Consider the following 6,190-nt stretch of genomic DNA (forward strand, 5'->3'; position numbering starts at 1 on the left):
TATATAGATAGATAGATAGATAGATAGATAGATAGATATAATATACACACACACACACACACACATATATGTAACGGTTATGGATTGAACGATGATCAACATTTTTATAAGAAATATTTATTTTTATCGTTACATTCTATGTTGCCATACCACGACAGGTAGGCCAGTGTAATAGTATATAAAACATGCAAGGTTAAGAATTTCGGCCTGTATCTGTATGTACCTTTTTCATAGTAGTAATTATATAGAGAGAGAGATGGTAGGGTTATAGAGAAAAGGAATTGCTAGCTCGTATGCCTGCTTGTGTCCATGGCTTCAGATGTCCAGTCACCACCGACCAGCGACCAAGCTGTCGAGGCGTCACTGCTGGTGACTAAAGATAGAAAGAGGAAGTTTGCTTGGAGTGTCCTGTTTTTATAGCTAGTGAGAACAAAGGATTCTATTCTAGATTTGATGGAGTAGAAGAGATCAGAAAAGGGTCAAGTGGTGGAGACATCACTTCGAAAACCGTTGTTCCACCGCGGGGAAAAGTTCTGACGCAGTGTTGATTCAAATTTGTGGCATAGTGGATCGAATCCACTTCACGCCTGCCGGATTCTTACATATATATATATATATATATATATATATATATATATATATATACAGTGGGGGGAAATAAATATTCGTACATGTCAATATTCTTTATTTATTTAATTTCTAATGAACATAAATGGGATATACCCATACTATATTTGCATACACATACATAAACTAAAAATATGCAAAAGAAACTAATAAATTATAGTAACTAATGAATTTATATACAAATATAAATATTTAGGGGGCAAAAAAGTATTTGTACAGAACATAAATAACTGATAATTCTGTTTTAATACTTCGTAGCATAACCATTATTCAGTTCCACTTCATCCAGTCTCTTCTTGTAGTTCTTAATCAATGGCTTGCATATTTCTTTAGGAATTTTTTCTCATTCTTCTTGACAAATTTTCTTCAAATCTGGAATGCACATTGGGGCTCTTGAATCATCATCATCATCATTTAACGTCTGGTTTCCATGCTAGCATGGGTTGGACGATTTCACTGAGGACTGGTGAATCAGGTGGCTACACCAGGCTCCAATATGAGTTTCTACAGCTGGATGCCCTTCCTAACGCTAACCACTCCGAGAGTGTAGTGGATGCTTTTACATGCCACCGCCACAAAGGCCAGTCAGGCGGTACTGGCAACGGCCACACTCAAAATGGTGTCTTTTACGTGCCACCTGCACGGGAACCAGTCCAGCGGCACTGGCAATGATCTCGCTCGAATGTCTTTACACGTGCCACTTGCACAAGTGCCAGGGCACAGGTGCCATCACAATTTCGCTTTCGCTTGCTTCAACAGGTCTTTGCAAGCCGAGTATCTGTGTCCAATGAAGGAGACAACATTGACATGGGTGCCAGCTGTCGAAATTACTTGCCTCAGCAGGTTTTTGCAAGTGGAGTTTAGTGTTGAATGTAGGAAGGTACGCATCCTGGCAGAGGCCTTGGATTTAGGTCTCACTTGGCTTCTCGCTCGAAAACCCTACAAGGCCAGTCAGGTGGTACTGGCAATGGTCACGCTCAGGATGGTACATCTTATGTGCCACCCACACAAAAGCCAGTCCAGGGGCACTGGCAATGATCTCACTTGGCTTGCCGGGTCTTCTCACGCACAGCATATTTCCAAAGATCTCGGTCAGAAGTCATTGCCTCGATGAGGCCCAATGTTCGAAGGTCGTGCCTCACCACCTCAGCCCAGGTCTTCCTGGACCTACCTTTTCCACAGGTTCCCTCAACCGCTAGGGTGTAGCACTTTTTCACACAGCTATCCTCATCCATTCTTGCCACATGTCCATATCAGCGCAATCGTCTCTCTTGCACACCACAACTGATGCTTCTTAGGTTCAACTTTCCTCGCAAGGTACTTACACTCTGTCTAGTATGCACACTGACATCACACATCAATCGGAGCATACTGGCTTCATTCCTTCTGAGCGTACGCATGTCCTCAGCAGTTACAGCCAATGTTTCACTGCCATGAAGCATGGCTGTTCGTACACATGCGTCATACAGTCTGCCTTTTACTCTAAGTGAGAAGCCCCTTGTCACCAGCAGAGGTAACAGCTCTCTGAACTTTGCCCAGGCTATTCTTATTCTAGCAGCTACACTTTCACGCGGAAGCTATCAACCACTTCTAGTTTTACTCCCTGGAATGTGGCAGAAGTTGTTTTCTGCACATTTACAGTGTTTATAGCTCCTGAACATCTCCTACAAACGAAAACTAACTTCCTAGTTAACCTTCCTTTGATATTGCTGCACCTCTTATGTGTCCATAGCTTACACTGAGTACATCTTATAGAGTTTCTACCTTCGCCTTTTCTACAGATCGAGCAGGGCTATCTACCTGAAGGGGTTTGTGTTTTCTCTACCTTCCTACTTATTAGGACTTGGGTTTTAGCTAGGCTCACTCTAAGGCCCTTCGATTCTAGTCCTTGCTTCCACACCTGAAACTTCTCCTCTACTTCTGATATTGACTCAGCAATTAGTGCAAGGTCATCAGCATAGAAGAGCTCCCAGGTGCATCCTGTCTTGAATTCCTCTGTTATAGCCTGGAGGAGTATGATAAATAGGAGGGGGATGAGGACAGAACCTTGGTGGACCCCTACCTCCATCCGAATTCTTCACTGTACTCATTGCCAACCCTCACCTTACTAACAGCTTCTATGTACATGGCTCGCACAGCTCTCACTAAGCATTCTTCTATCTCTAGTTTCCTCATTGACCACCAGATGAGGGATCAGGGGACCCTGTCGAAGGCTTTCTCCATGTCAACGAAAGCCAGGTACAGAGGTTTACCCTTGGCTAGATATTTCTCCTGAAGCTGTCTTACCAGAAATATAGCATCAGTGGTGCTTTTCCCAGGCACAAACAGAAACTGCATCTCATCTAATCTGACTCGCTCCCTAAGTAGTTGGGATATGACCCTCTCCGTGACTTTCATTACCTGATCTAAAAGCTTGATACCTCTGTAATTATTTGTATCTAAGGCGTCACCTTTACCTTTGTAGCAGTTGACTATGGTGCTGCTACACCAGTAATTGGGTATGACTCCTTCATGTATCACCTGGTTAACAATATGGGTGACTAGTCTATTGCCGACACTGCCAGATATTTTGAGCATCTCTGCAGTGATTGCAGATGTGCCGGGGGCCTTTCCTGTCTTCATACTCTTAATTGCTTTATCTACCATGGTACTGTCAACTCGGATAGCTGGTCCCTCTGTTGGGTCAACCTTCGGCAGACTCTCTTTCTCCCATTCATTCTCTTTATTAAGCAATCTATCGTAGTGGCATCTCCAAACCTCTTTCTTTGTAGCCTCATTTAATGCAAGCGTACCATCATCCATGCGAATACATTTCTCTCCCACGACATCACGATTCTCTCTCACACACTATCTTGCAACACGAAATACTTCAAGTCTTTGATCCTCACGACGCAGAACATTGGCAAACTTTTTCTTATCTGCTTCCCCTCTGGCTAAATAAACCTGTCGCCTAGCTTCCCTTCTGGCAGTCTGATACAATTCCCTGCTACCACCGTTCTTCCAGTCTTTCCAAGCCTGTTTCTTGTGTCTAATAGCCCTGTCAACAACATTGTTCCACCACGACGTTATTTTCGGTCGAGAGTGGACCTTGCACCATCCACAGATCTGGTCGGTGGCCCTCAGCATGTTGTCCCGTAGAAATGTCCAGTTGTCCTCTACATTGTGTGAAGCTACATCCCACTCTATTTTGTCATAGGCTTCGAGTAATAAGTCTCTAAGTCTCAATCCATTCGCAGGATTTTTGAGCTTCCAGATCCTTCTCCTCCAAGTTGGTCGTATTCTCGGCAACCACTTAGTCACTAACTACTAGTCTATGTTGTGGGATACATTCTTCGCCTGAGAAGGTTTTGACATTTATAAGTGTGAAATAGTGTGTCTCCAATACTTTTGCAGCACTTCAGGAGTAGTTGATTTTATCTGTTCTCAATGGGACCCAGTCATCTGTGGGAGTGGGTTTTGCAAAGCATATCATCTATAGTATGAACTGGTTGGAATTTGTTCCATGAGCCACTAAGGGCTTCTTTCTCGGAGTGAATTGCAGATTGTATGATGTTGATGTATGAAGTGTCATACCTGAATCCTTGCATGAGAATTTCAGGGAGAATGTTTCTGATGCATGGCAAACAACTACTGACAATATTCACCACTTACAACTCTGATTTGTAAATTTGGATTTAAAAAAATTGTGATTTGAGTATGTAATCTCTCTTTTATCTTAAATAAATTGACAAATAATACCACATAAATTCTAACATAGAGTTGCATTCAGCATTTGTATTTTTGTACCGCTACCTAAACAGAAAATGTTTTTATCTATGTGCACATATGTATGTATTTACTGACATACATATGTATATATGTGTATGTGTTGAAAGATAAAAAAAAATTCATGTAAAATAGTATACACTAGGTTACAGAAAATAATATACACTAGGTTATTACAGAAGTCATAATTATATTCCATTATATTATTGGGGTGCTTCTGAAGACTGTCTTTATGTAAAAATTAATAAATGTTGCTATGAGAAAATTTCATCTGGTTATTCATGGCTGCAAGCTTAATCACAGAACTTTAACAACATTCTTCCTATCTCTTCATATTACTAATTATAACTAGTAGTAATATAGTGTAATATAGAATTATTGTAATATAGAATTATTGTAATTAGTGTAATATAGTATTATTTATATAGGAACTAGCAGAGATACCCGGCATTGCCCGTGTTACATGCAATTGAAGAATGAGACTTTTCTCTTATATTTTCTGTAAGGAACTGGAATACATATGATTCGAATTTCATGCAAATTGCACATGAGGGTTCTTTCCCTCTTACACACCCTAAAAAAATTCTAATCATGACACATGTATCCCATACTATTGATCTTTATGCACATATTCCAAAATTTTAGTCTTCTGGAACCTGTAAGAACGATTTTGCTCCTGAAAAATGGAGCTCATGTAGCACTAAAATGTGGGAATGAAGGCCCCTATTGGGGTGGGTGTGTTAATGTCAACCAGAGAAGTTGAATTGTTGGGAATGTTTTTAACTTGGGTCTTATAGTATGCCTGTATATATGTGAGAGTATAGTCTCACTTTAATTGTTTCAGTATGAAATTGAAAGTATTAAAGTGAAAGTATTTAAAATTACAGTAGCGATATGTTGTTTCACTTTTGACATGTAATACTGAAATAGTGGAATAGTTTCAGTGTTAAAGTGAAAGTATCTAACATTACAGTAGAGTGATGTTATTGTTTCACTTTTGACACGTAATACTGAAATAGTGGAGGAGATATGATATTGCTGTGTGCTTGAACTATGCAAGAAGTTTAAAATTTGTTTGGCCTAAGACACGACATGGACCCTAAAAGGATTTTGCTCCTGAAAAATGGAGCTCATGGAGCTGAAAAATGTGGGAGTTAAGGCCCCTATTGGTGGTGGGGGTGTTAATGTCAAGCAGAGAAGTTGAATTGTTGGGAATCTTTTTAACTTGGGTCTAATATGTATTGTTTGAATTTCTTTGAAATAGGAAATATATGTATGTTCACTGGGTTTGTAAAAGAGAGCAAAGCTACAGAAAAGCAAAAGACGAATGATCACGATAATCAGTCAGCTACCCTAGCCTAGTCGTTATTACTCCCCAATGTAGGATTCCTCACCATACAGTTGACAGGCACAGCTTTAAGATGCATTACGGATCTATAGCAATTGGAAGTGCATGATCCAATTGAAATAACAATGTGTGACATTTGGAGTAAAGGGAAATGAAAGTGTCACCTCTGGAGTTTGCAAATGACCACTATATCGATAGGTAACTGGGCAGAAAAAATTTACAATCAATAAATGTCTTAGAACAACCAGTCACTCATCTGGGAAGGCCTTGAAATCAATGTTACCAACTGGGGACTATGTGTGACCCAGTAATAATAAAAAGACTCAAAGGAGGTCTGCAACGAAATAATTTTACTCAACACTTTGCAAGTGAATCAGTGGAGGCAAAGATGCGTCTCATTTACTTGACAATTTATGCACCACATTGCAGAAATCACAATGTAAGTATATC

Source organism: Octopus bimaculoides, chromosome 2 (genome assembly GCF_001194135.2).
Source record: "Octopus bimaculoides isolate UCB-OBI-ISO-001 chromosome 2, ASM119413v2, whole genome shotgun sequence".
Taxonomy (NCBI): Eukaryota; Metazoa; Mollusca; class Cephalopoda; order Octopoda; family Octopodidae; genus Octopus; species Octopus bimaculoides.